Source organism: Anopheles arabiensis, chromosome 2, assembly GCF_016920715.1.
Source record: "Anopheles arabiensis isolate DONGOLA chromosome 2, AaraD3, whole genome shotgun sequence".
Classification (NCBI taxonomy): domain Eukaryota; kingdom Metazoa; phylum Arthropoda; class Insecta; order Diptera; family Culicidae; genus Anopheles; species Anopheles arabiensis.
This window is the reverse complement of record NC_053517.1, coordinates 84,046,672-84,059,730: the sequence shown is the minus strand read 5'-3', so window position 1 is coordinate 84,059,730 and position 13,059 is coordinate 84,046,672. Positions and strand designations below refer to the sequence as shown.

The following is a 13,059-nucleotide window of genomic DNA, read 5'->3' as shown; positions in this document are numbered from 1 at the left end:
GAAGATCTTTCCTGCATAGCCATTAAGTCATTGGGCACATTTATCTTCAAATATCGTAATTTTGTTATCACTGAATCTTTGTTCTTGTTACTACCATTGTCAAAATACTTTTTTATGCAATTCATCACAAATTACTTCGGCTGTTCCGAATTAAAATCAAGATAAATAATATTGGTCTGAATTCCGGACAGTATTAAATACGTGTTTTAATTAACTTCAGAGCGCAATATTATAAAACACTATTGTTTTCACACTGAAAACTACTTTCACATAGCACAGAGACGCGATTAAAAGGAATAATCGAATAAATAACACTGTTGTGGGTTTGAAGCAAAACTGCTAATAAAGCCTCGGGTGGTGAACTGACAGAAAATATTTATTTACTGTGGCATCATGGTCTGACAAGGGGTCAGACACATTTTTACTATATTCTAGCACATCATGGCAGTTATATAAAATTAAAAACTGATGTTACCAGGAACTGGATATGAAGCATTTGTATAAAAACATGCCGCATGATCGGAATTTGAAGCTGTCCGTAATTTAAAGCATAACGATACTTCTGATGTAGAAAATTAGTTGAGTTCCAATTGTTATGTACTTTTTTGATCGCTCTTACATGTCACTTCTGCATTTAATATCAATGTTAAACCTATAACAGAAAATTTAGTTCAATATTCAGATCAAAAAGCTTTTTTTTAATTTGTAACCACAGTATATCACTTGTCCAAACAAAATGAAATTTGTTGTATTTTGAATAATCCTTTCTCATCACTAATTTTTTTCCTTTTTTCCTAAATTTCTGGCGTAATTATAAACGAAAGTTAAAGAACAAACGTCCCACGTAATCCTTTCTCAAAAACAATGCTTTTCATTTTTATTTATCTCCTCGTTCCCGAAGCAACAGCAATTGCGTCGATGGCGCACCGCTTAGTAAGCAATAATTGACATCTGACGTACTTAACACTTTGCGTACTTTACACGCTGCAATTCCGCCCCGTCTGCACGCTTGTCCAACCACTGGTGCCACCCACCAGGTCACCACCAGGTGGTATGGAAGCAGCGTTGTCATATCATTTATTTTCTCAACAAAAACGTGTCCACAAAAGCGTACACACACGCACAAAAAAAACCTCCACCGTAAAAACGACGTCACGCGGCAGCAAAGAAAGGGCAAAGAAGCAACAAAATCGTTGAAGTCTTATTATTATACTCATTTTTGTTGCCGTTTGTAGTGTGTGAGGCTTTTAAACACGTCTTTAGCGGCAAGCGGACGTCGGCGGGCGGCTCAAGAGCTACGGAACGCAAAACCGCCACAATCGCGCTCCAACCGTCGTCACACCAGCATCGTTCACGAGAAAAACGTCGTCAGTGCAAAACATTTGAAAGAAACTCGCCGCGCCTATCCCATCGGGGATGCAAGCAAAACGAAGAAACGGCAAAAGCGGCCCAAACGGCACACCGAATGCCAGCGCACATTAAATAGTAACGTAAATAAAGACTTCATAAAAATCGGCTTCGTAATAAACGGGGTGGAATGTTGCGTGATCTCGCGTTGTGTGTGTGTGTGTGTGTGTGTATATGGCGAATATGATAACGAAAGGCAAGTAGGTGGAAGGCGCATGTGATAATTGTTGGCAGGATCGAAATTGAACAGAAGGGTTTTTATTTTTAACATGATGATTTTGACTCAAGCAATGCTGCAAGGGAAAAGGATAGAGCGAGTGTGAGACTAGGAGAGGTCAGTGTGTATGTGTGTGCGTACACGCTGATGAACTCCCATTGCACAATACGGCTGGCATACACCACCATCGCCGTCAGAAGGGGTGAAAACATAATATTTGCTCGGTTGGTGAACATTCATCTGTCTCCTGCCGCACCATCCCCTTTCCACCACCCTCGCCAGGCGCTCCCAAATCTTAAGCCGATTGGGAAAATACGCCACGAGAGGCCGCCGCACGTTTGTCTGTTCCATCCATCAGGCAAGATAAATGAAACAAACTTCTCTTACGCCCGCACCCAGGGCCCGGGAGAGAAAGCACGGCCAGCGCCGTCATTCTGTTTGCTGCAAATGTGGAATCGTCTCCACCCTTCCGCACTTTCCCTCCCCCCTCTGGTTCCAACGTGTTGGACCCCATGCGCTGCGAGTGGAACAAACAGACGGAACCCCGCGGAGAAATAACCAAACTGTTGTATAAATATTGGAAACAAGCCGCACTACTGTGTCCGCTCTGCGCTGCGGCTTCGATCTGCTCCTCCACTACTACTTTGGGTTGAACACCCGTACAAAAAGTGAGAGCACAAAAAAAAAACTCACCCCCAGCGGGAGATGTGTCAGAACCGGGAAGTGGAAAACCTGTCGACAGAACGGTTCGTACGCGTTACGAGAAAGAGGGACTGAGGGGGTCAACAAAACAAAAAAGCGCAAGTGTGACAATGCGCAAATAAGCGGCGACGATCAGTTTTGGTTCGCTTTTTCGTTTTTCCCCTCGTACGCACCAAGTGAGAATCTCTTGAGTCTGTGGTTTGCTTCGTTTTTTTGTATGTTTTGGTGCTGTTTTGTTCGGGCAATATTGAACGCTTTCGTTTTAAGATGTTCGTTGTTTGCTAATGGGTGGGTTGTAATAGGTGCGAGACAATTACAGGTGGCAATTATGCCGGTGTCATAACGCTAATCTCTTCATAATTATCGCATGAAGGTGCGTTTTTTGTGTCCCTCGTTGTTTTGGGGTGAGTTTAAAAGAGTGGAAAGGAACATATGTTTTTTTCTGTTGGCATAATTTTGTTTAATCGAAATGTACAGACTTCATCAAAATTATAAGTATTATTTGTAGCAATAAAACATTTAAATTTACTACAGTGACTTATATCGTTATAGAAACGTAACCATGCATTGACAATTGATTAAACATGAAACAACTCTTCGTCTTTAGACACGATATTGCTATTGGAAACCATCTTGTACAAAAAACTTCTATAGTTCATTAAGAAAGCTACCTCGAATTATATAATTTACTCGTATTATTTTTTGTCCTTCAATCTTTAAAGGCATAATGATTGATTAAGTTAAAAGAGCTTAGCATTTCTATTGTTTCATCGTAGACATTCTAGTACTTTTCTTACTAACTTATTCGTCGTTACAACCGCTTTGCGGTCAGGAGTATCCGAGGAGGCCCACCTCAGGACTGTCTCAAACCGCTCACCATCTCACGCCTTCGTCTGCCAGTCTGTTATCCCGTCGGACGCATCCATGCCATCTTGCCACCTCAATTTGAGCCTACCACGGCTCCTCTGTCTTTGTGGACGGCCTAAAAAGACTTTAAGGGCTGAGTCGTTCGTTTCGATGCGTATAATATGGCCAGCCCAACGGAGCCTGGAGAGCTTGATACGATGCTCGACAGTGAGGTCGTCGAACATCTCGTATAGCATGTCATTAAAACAGCTCCTCCACTGTCCTTCCACACGTAAGGGGCCAAGTATCTGAGCATCTTCCTCTCGAACGCGGCTAAGAGGGCTTCGTCAGATTTGGACAGTGTCCATGTCTCAGAGGCGTATGTGAGTACTGGTACTATATAGGTACTATATAGTCCCAGCTTCGTCCGTCGCGACAGGTTCTTTGAGGTGAACTGCTTTTTCAGGCTGTAGAATGACCGGTTGGCAGCCAGCATCCTTGCGCGCAACTCAACTTCCATACTGTTGTCATTGCTGACCTTTGACCCAAGATAGGTGAATTCTGGGACGACTTCAAAAGTGCGTTCACCTATCTGTACATCACGCCTACGTAGATTCGGATTATTTATTGGTAGGTCCGCTGATGTTGCCACCATCAGTTTGGTCTTTGCCTCGTTTATCTGCAATCCGAGGCTCTCTGCCGCCTGCTCGATCCCTTGGTAGGCTTCTGCTACTTAGAAGAGCCGCAGACCAATGATGTTTATATCATCAGTGTATGCCAGGATCAGGGTTGACTTATAGAAGATGGTTCGCGTAGTTTCCACCCTCGATTCGCGGATGGCCCTCTCTAATAACAGGTTAAATAGGAGACAGGCAAGCCCGTTCCCTTGGTGCAGACTTTTGGTGGTAGCAAAAGGCCCTGAGAGTTTTCCATCCCTCACCTGGCAAATGACTTTGGTCATAGTCATTCTAGCTAACCTTATCAGTTTGGCCAGAATTCCAAATGAGCTCATAGCGTCGTACAGTTTTACCCTGGCTATGGGATCATATGCAGCTTTGAAGTCAATAAAGAGATGGTATGTGTCTTTTCTGTATTCAGCCATCTTTTCCAAGATCTGCGCCATGATGAAGATCTGATCAGTGGTTGATTTTCCCTTTTGGGATCCTCTTTGATAGTTTCCGACTATCTGTTAGACGTGAGGGACAAGACAATCCTAGAGTATCAGGGAGAATATGTTGTAGGCAGTATTCAATACCGTAATACCCCCGTAGCTAATGCCCCTTCTTGTATATGGGGTAGATGATGCCGAGATTCCAATCAGGCTGTTGAATATTACAAAATGTCCCAAGTGCTATGTTAACAATTGTGCTATTGTCATTTCAGTGAAGGAAAAACTTTCATAAACGATCTATGACCAAAGATGTTAATTTCTTAACTTTTGAAAATGTTTTTGTCTGGCTAAGTGTAGTAAAAATAAGTAAATAAGTAAAAATAAGTAAGTGATAAGTAATAGAACTTTTGCTGTCAATCCAATAATCCAATGAGCTTTTATAGCTCAGTATCACAACCCCATTCTCGTATAAACCCAATGTGGCTCTCATCCCAATTGAACTGTTGCACATTATGTTCCAAAATTGATCTCGCCCGTCAGACACACTAACACACACCAGCAGCACAAAAACGTTGTCAACCAGTTGCATTTAAAACCTCAAGCCTCCCCGGACGACTGGTGGCTCAAATTTTCACACGCCCCAAAAAACGCTCCAATGTGAAACATCGTCTGTTGCTGCCGGAAACGATCGAACCACAAGTGCGCGCCCCGTGTGAGCATTTTCCCACATGGTTTTGGGCTGGCACAATTCCCTGCGGGACCCACGTTAGGGCAGGCTCGAGCATCGGAGGGCACCGAGCCAAGCGTCGGGAGCCCCAACCATTGGCATAAGCAACAGCATAATGTACTGGCACAACCGGGTTTGAGATGGAACCGCACTTGTCGCACGATGATCAACGGAAATTTTATCGTAAAAACTCGCCCTCGCATTGGCATGCTTAATCACTCTCTCGTGACGTGGCAAAGGTATCATCAGTTCTACAGAATGGGACGGCACTGGGAATTGTGAGTTGTGGTGCTTGGTCGGTGTTTCGCATCTTTCTTTTTTTTCTTTTTCAAACATCCACGATCCGAGGTGGAATCGTTTCCGGGATGCGACCGTTCATTATTAAGTCATGGATTATGAGAACACAACAGGTTGCATTCGGATCGTTGTGCGGTTTGCTTTCCGAACCGTGACACACCACCGCCAGTTCCGGTTGCCCACAATGGACGTATGAGCTTGTGTGTGTGTGTGTGTGTGTGTGTGTGTGTGTGTGTGTGTGTGTGTGTGTGTACATGTGTGTGTTCGTGTTCGAGGTTCTGGTGCCGATTCTGGTCAACACCGGGGGCTTTGCCTTTCTTGGCAACCGTTACCGACCGGTGGTTGGCCGGTGTATTTATTGGCAGATCGGTTCTTCGGGGTTCTCGGGTGGGTGACGACGTAGTGTTTATCCTCCCCCCCCCCCCTTTTGGCACGACCACAGGACATGGGCAAACGGGTGGTGTATTGAATTGAAATCACCACCCTTCGGGTTCGGTTGCCAACAATCTGCCACAAGATGTATCTATTAAGGGGCCGATTAGGCGTGCGGTCGGCCTGTTTGCGGGCATTTATTTTGCCGATTGTGCTCCCGGGGGTGGAGGGCAGGACAAACCAGACCGACCGTGGTTGACGTGTACGGGCCAGGTGTTGATGTTGGACGGTTGGCCAGCGACCGTGAGCTTCACGATTGAGATGCAGCCCGAAAAGTTGGCAGCAATTAGCGTTGTTTGTTTGGCTCGGTGGCGATTCGTGATTCATGTGAATGATTCATTCAAGGATGCAATTCAATCGTGAAAAATGGTAATATTTTGCCATCGTTTTTTTTTTTTTTTTGGCTTCTTTGTAGAGCCGTGGAGATTATTTTAAAATGTTAGGACCATGTTGAGAGGTACCTGTTTTTAAATTCTTTATATTGTATGTCTCATTATTGAAAAAAAAACACATCTTCTATGTGGAAAAGCGGTATATTATGATTATTTGACCATAAAAAATCTTTTTGTTTATTGAAAAATAAGATTTTAAATAAATTTACTCGAAACACTGCAGAAAATTAATATTATTGAATCGATATTTTGATTCATATTCCGGACACTTACGCGCTTATGCTTCAAATTACGGACGATTTGATTGAAATTCTCAAAATTTCGTCTAATATTTTCAAATTCACACTCACACTAAACCTTTTCAATTTTTACTCATTAAAAGCTCCGAACATCCAATTTAGAGTGTAGAAATCCTTCTAGACCGACAGAACAACGGTCTCAAAAAAGGGTTTGGTTGATGTTTGGCTCTTGTACTCGTACATGGCCATCAAGCCAGTTGTCACATACTTCTTAAAATATCGTTGTTTTCTTGTTATTTTCACTGTCTAACAACATATTTTATACAAATAATTAAAATTTACTTCGGCTGTTTAGAATAAAAAAACAAGATAAAAAATATTGCTTCGAATTTCAGACAGAGTTAACTACAAGATTTAATGAAATTCGGAGCACCATATGATAAAACACTATTGTTTTCTCGCTGACAACTACCTTCACAATTGATTTCGATGCTTTTCAATGCACGTTGACGCGATGAATAGAAATTTTGGAAGTTATAACTCTAGCGTCGGTTTTCAGCAAAACTGTTTGGAATGCCTTTGGCGGTGAACTGATCGTCAGCAAATATTTATTTACTGGGGCCAACTTTGAATCAGAAACATTTTTAAATAATTCTAGTACATCATGGCAATTATCGAAAAATAAAAAACAGCATTTCCAGGGACTGCATATAAATAAATTCAATAAAAACATGCCAAATGTCCGGAATGTAAAGCTGTCCGTAGTTTGAATCAAAACGGTATATTAAAATACAACAATACATAGGGTAAATGTACCAGTATTGGGCAGGTTAGTGCAGCAGTTTCACAAAAACTGCTCGTACACTTACAATTTGTATTACTTTTCATGAAAGTGACGTTATTTTGAACATTAAACTGTGTGGAGACTATTTTCAACGCGTTTTTTCATAATTACACGTTTTTAGTTACCCTGCCGAAAACAGGTACACTGCCGAATACAGTTACCCTAGTGCATTTTCAGTGTTTTAATGAAAAAAACTAATAAAAATGAATAAATGTTCATGACACTGTTCTTACCTAATACTACACAACACATTTTTCGTAACATAACCACCGTAAGATTTAGCGAGTATGTCTATTACTTCATTGCTGTTTTTACCATCAACCTATACAATGTTTGTGAAACATCCAAAAAGCCCCCAAATACTTACAACGCTACGTTAAATACCAATCCAAAATCGAACAACCACCCCATGATTTCTTCTCAACGATACTACTTAACCCAGTGTCAAACTCGTCTTCGATTTTTAATGTCAACTTTTGATTGCCCTGCGTACCTGTGAGCCGCGCCATGGTACAGCCATATCCTGTACTGTCGGGAAAGGTACTCGCCCGCGATCGTAAAACACTGAACCTGCGCGCCGTGTTGCACAGGCCGATGGTGGCAAAAATTAATTGCATACCAGAAGCCAGGGTTAATTACGTCGTAAAATGTGGCATTAATTTATTGTTATCACTACGTTTTTGCCAACTCTCCACCAAACTGCCATCTTCTTTAGGCAAGGCAAGGCGTTGAATGGAGGAAAATGGGCAAAACAATTAAAATTATTTCGTCTCAAAATGCAAACGTATCGTTTTGGAGCTGCTATAAAAGGGCAGAAGATTGACATTGACATTGAAGTTGATGTAATCCAGCGCTCAAGTGACGCTTTTTTAAAAACCTGGTTCGTTTTAAAACATTGGTTAAAACAGCGTTTGCAGTGAAAGCCATTTGAACGTTCCCCCTCTCTCTTTCTCTCTCTCTCTCTTAATCCAACATGGATCGTCTCTTAAAATACCATTCCGTTATTCGGTCTGACGATTATAGCATTTTCGTTCTCGTTAGCATAAGAGCGGAGGGCGGTAAGCAAGAAAGCAGCGACAACGATACCGTGATGGGGGCCAGCACATATAAACTGAAACGAAATCGACCGGAGGAGGTCAACCGCCACCGGCAGAATTGACCGCATGTGTGTATGTGAAACCCGTCCCGGTTTCGACCCTCATGCGGTCGCTGTCTGTGTGTGTGTGTTTGTGTGTGGGTCGGGTTGGTTGGCCGTTAATCGAAAGGGATAAAATGCTTTTTTGAGGGTCACATGTAGCGATGGACGAGAGACGGGCCAGATCGGAGAGGGGAGGGTGATTAGATTTATTCTTATTTTTAACATCACGCACCCTCGTGCACTACCACGCGTCTCTTCGCACCGGTCGAGGACGGATTTCGAGCAAAAACTCTGCTTCTGTTGTTCGTTTTTTGCCTCGATTTTTGCCCGAAATCAGCGAGACGAAATGATCGGCATCAAGCGCCCATCACGCATCGGCAGCGCTTTGTTGGGTGAAATCATTTGATCAAGAAAAATCAAAAGTGCAGCAACAAAAAATTGATAGTTTTAGGTAGTGTAACATTTGAAATTTGATTATTACTAGCTGTATCGCTTACCTTTCAACCTGCAATCAGTAGACGAAAAATATTCAATGACTTAACTGACACTTTTCCTTGCACGGCGTAAACTACGAGACGCGTACGGCAGCAATTACATTGCAATTGTGTGACCAATTGTGCATACACACTAGCCACTAAGTCGCCTACTATGGCCACTACCACTACGCTGTTGTTGCCCCTGCTGCTGTCGTAGTAACGATCGAACTTTGGAGTAGTGCCATTTGTGTACACGCGAAAACGAAGGCTTCACCGTACGCACTTTGCCAACACTTTATACCCGCACGCACACAGCACAAACACCTTGAAGCACATACAACACACGCATCGAAACACTGTTACAAACACGTTCTCACAGAAACACACACATACACACGCACACAAAATTCACGACACTATGTAAGTAGTTTTCCCAGTTTCACACGAGACGATACCTTTCGAAGAAGCAATCGAGAAAGAAGAAACAAGAATGGGATTATAACTTTTGCCAGCTTGTTTCTGGGTTGGTCATTTCTAACCCGTTTTCCGATACACACACATACACACACTCAACCACACAAAGAGAGAGAGAGAAGCAGAGCAAGTAATTTGTTATGCACGTTACGCACGTTCCCTAAGAAGCTTTAGCGCCCTTGCGCGACCAGCTGGAGGCCTTGAGCAAGACTTTTCTGATTTTCTTTTTTTGCAAGGCTTTTTCTACCCACCAGCTCTTTCGCTAATGTCCATTTAGTTCCACTTGTGGATCAATAGTAATTATTATTGCTTTCACTGCACGTCTGGCGTCTTTGTGGTGTGTTTTTGTTTCTTATTTTTGTTACTTCAAGTTTTATTTTTCTATCATATTGCTTTTCGTTTTTCCTCTCGCTCTGTGATTTTGTTTTTTTTCTTAGAGCTTTTTTGTTTCACTTCGTTTGTTTCACAACTTTTTTACATCTTTTTTTCATCTAATCCAATCGATGGTACTTTGCACCAATCATCCCGATGTGTGTGTGTGTGTGTGTGTGTGTTTTCCCCTTTCTTTGTGGAGCGTTTTCCTGCCTCTGCTAATAGCTTTAACCTGTTTTCATAAACCCGTGCCACTTGGTGGTGTCGGCTGCCGTTAGTATGGCTTTGTATATGTGTACAAACGCCCTCCTTACGAGCCACTGTTCTCCTTTCTTTTCCCCAACCAGAGGCTTACAACGTCCTTCACGTGTGCCGGCTACGAACACGGTAATAAGACCTTAGGAACGCACACAAACACATGAATAAGGAAGGAAACAAGCACATACACACACTACCACACAGACGTAAGTACGCACTGCCAAGGATGAATTTCACTGATGGTAAGCCTCAGACCGAAGGAAACGGAGCCCACCATTTAACACCAATCGGTCACTACACACACACACACACCCCTTGGACGCAGTGGAAAAGGTCGATGGCGCCGTCGTCTTCTGCCCGATGTGGCGGCGTTCGGTTCATTTCCATACCGTGCTGCCCCCGTGCCACCGTCAAAAGTTCCAGTTGCTTCAATTAATTTCCCAGAGCAATTTCCCGAAGCAGAAGCGATGAAGTAATTAGGGTTACCCGCGCCCGGCTTGCCCAGGCGTGGAGGCGCCTAGTGTTTTTCAATTGAAAGGTTAAAATAGCGCACGATCCGTACACGCAGGAAGTTTGTTTAAGGAAAAGAACATTATTGTGGTTATTTTCCCTTCGAAAAGCACATCCGATAAGAAAAAAATATCCTTTTTACAGGCTTCAACAGGCAAGCGACTTCGGATGGGTACGATGACGCCACCAAAGTCGCCAATCGAATGGCGACAGTACAGTGCCTTACAAAAAAAAAAAACAACTTCCCCTTACCATCCCCCAGAACAGTTGGCCCGTGCTAGCCTTGCCAGGGCTATCTGCACAACCTTACGATTTAGACCTGACCAAAATGGAAGCATACCAGATTGGATCGTGTTTTTCCTTCGATAGGATGCTTCTGCGACTACTGGTTTGAGGGTTTGGGAATAAAACTCCCAACTCTCTTTCACGGTCTAGCCACACGCGTTCCAGCCACACGCTTTCTCTCACCTTTTTGCCCTCTCTTGCTCCACGCAGTGCACGCACACAACCACACGTTCAATAAATCTTCCTCGCATCGGTTTGCTGTTTGGTTGAAAAGGTTTTTTTCCCCCAAAAACGAAGCATAAGTGGGAAGACACACAATCCCACCGAAAAGAAGATCCTCCATGCTTGATAAGACTTCCACGGCATCCTTTCTGGGCAACACAGTTGCTTCCCGGAGGAAGCAAGATTTGCAGCAACGGAGCGACCCCGAAAGCGAAAGCAACACAAGAGCGAGCGAGCGATGCCTAGCAGCGCGTTCGGGTGAGACGAAATGAGATAATTTATGTAGCAGCAGCAGCAGCATCAGCAGCGCCAGAATGTAGTCCGGCGTCAGGACTGGTTTCAGGATGGCTTCGTTTGCCGACACGAATGAATATTTCACATTGCTTGCGTATTTTTGGTCAGGGGCGGGATGCTCCTGGCAAAAAGGGAAATGAATTCGCAACCAAACGCGGGTCCAGCCCAGACACACACACACACACACACACACACACACACACACATCAGGGTGACTTTTGGACGACAGGATACCATGGAGCCCACACTCACACACACATACTCCTACACATACGAACACAGAAGGATGCGGGGAACAAAAAAAAACGGTGAAAATGTGCGCCAGCTGGCGCCACGAGTAGAGTGGCGCTGCAGCGAAACAGGTGTGCGAGCCTTTGCCAATATCCTTCCCATACACACACACACACACACACACATGCACACACACACACAACCGTGCTTCGGGATGCTGCACAGCCGGACGGACGGGGACAACTTGTAAGAGTCACCACTACACCATCGGGCGCCACTGGGGAGGCTGCCACTCGGTTTCACTCTCAGCGTCGATAGTCGCTTTCGCTTTCCTCGGGTGAAATTTTGCATGGGCCTCTGCTGCTTGGTATGTGTATGTTGTGTGTATATGTACGCATAGCAAGGGAAATGTCGGTTCGGTTCGGCACCATCTTTTGCCACCTGCTAGAACAAGCGCACACGGTCCACATGGGCGAAGGAAGGTGATCAAAGAAGTGACAATTCTTCAGCGATTTTTCCCCCCTCTGCTTTCAATCTCCCCTTCGCGTTGAATAAAAGGGAAACTTTGACACGTTTGTTTCGGAATTTTCCTTGTTTGTTGATTTACTGCTACTGTTTTTTTTTTGTGTGGCGGAGTTTTCTTCGATTTTCTTCTTTTTTTATTTTGCACTAGCTCTACTCTCGCTCTCACCCGCCGCTGCTGGTTAGGTCAGCCAAAGGGCACCTGTGAACATTCGCACGCACTCCCAGCCACCTTTTCTCGCGGAGAAGGGGTCTTTTCTAAATTCAACACGCACACACACACACACTTACACGTGCACACCTTTTTTCCTCTCTGTTGGCAAATTTCTTTTCTTCACCGTTCAGCACACAATCTGGAACTGATCGATGGTTTCGTATGGACGGAGCTACTGCCTACTTCGATTCACCAAACACCATTGCCGTGATCACCGAACGCACACACAAAACCACACACAGCCTTGATAAGGCAAACAGGGCAAACGGGGCGACAGGGGTGGCTGAGGTTTTAGGGAAGGTAGCGAAGCGAGGAAATGATGAACCACCTCGGCGGCGCCTCGCCCGCCCTGGTTCCGTCGTACACTATACTGACCGTTTTCAAACCTTTGGCCTCCGGGCGAACAAAAACGGCACGGGGTGAAGGGTGGGGGTGTGCGTGTGTGAGAGGGTTTTTGTTGCTGTTGTTGCTACTTTTGTTGTCACTGTGTGTTTTTTGTTGTACTTTTTTATTGTTGTCCCCCTTGTCAGTACGCGGCACACGGACGCGCTCGCACGGGATGATACCGAACGGGTGCATAAATTTGATCCAACTGAAGCGCACGGTGGAAAAATTCGCTCGCCAAAGCGAAGGAAAAATTCTCCCCCACCTCTCGCTCGCTCGCACGTTCGCTCGCTCACCGCTCGGTGTGCACCGTCCGCACCCAGGCAAGATCTCACCATCACCGAGCGACCGAACGCACTCACACCAACAGTGGCAGATTGCGTGGTTGCTTGGAGATGCTCTCAGCCCGTTGCTCTCGCTCTCTCTCTCTCTCGAGTGCACGAGTTTTGCCCACACACAAACACA

General features: G+C 44.5%; 1 protein-coding gene across 12 annotated transcripts in view; it reads right to left on the bottom strand.

Annotated features, from left to right (window-relative positions):
* The window catches only part of LOC120897239 (potassium voltage-gated channel protein Shal), a 114,475-nt gene extending 101,658 nt beyond the window's left edge, over window positions 1–12,817 (bottom strand). For 3 of the 12 annotated variants that reach the window (XM_040301951.1, XM_040301949.1, XM_040301950.1), the window contains exons 1-2: window positions 12,586–12,816; window positions 8,850–9,283 (exon numbers count right to left, since the gene is read on the bottom strand). The gene's annotated coding sequence lies outside the window, so the exon portion shown is untranslated. The other 9 variants (XM_040301947.1, XM_040301939.1, XM_040301944.1 and 6 more) reach the window with 8 other exon arrangements.
* Between the last annotated feature and the right edge of the window lie 242 nt (window positions 12,818–13,059).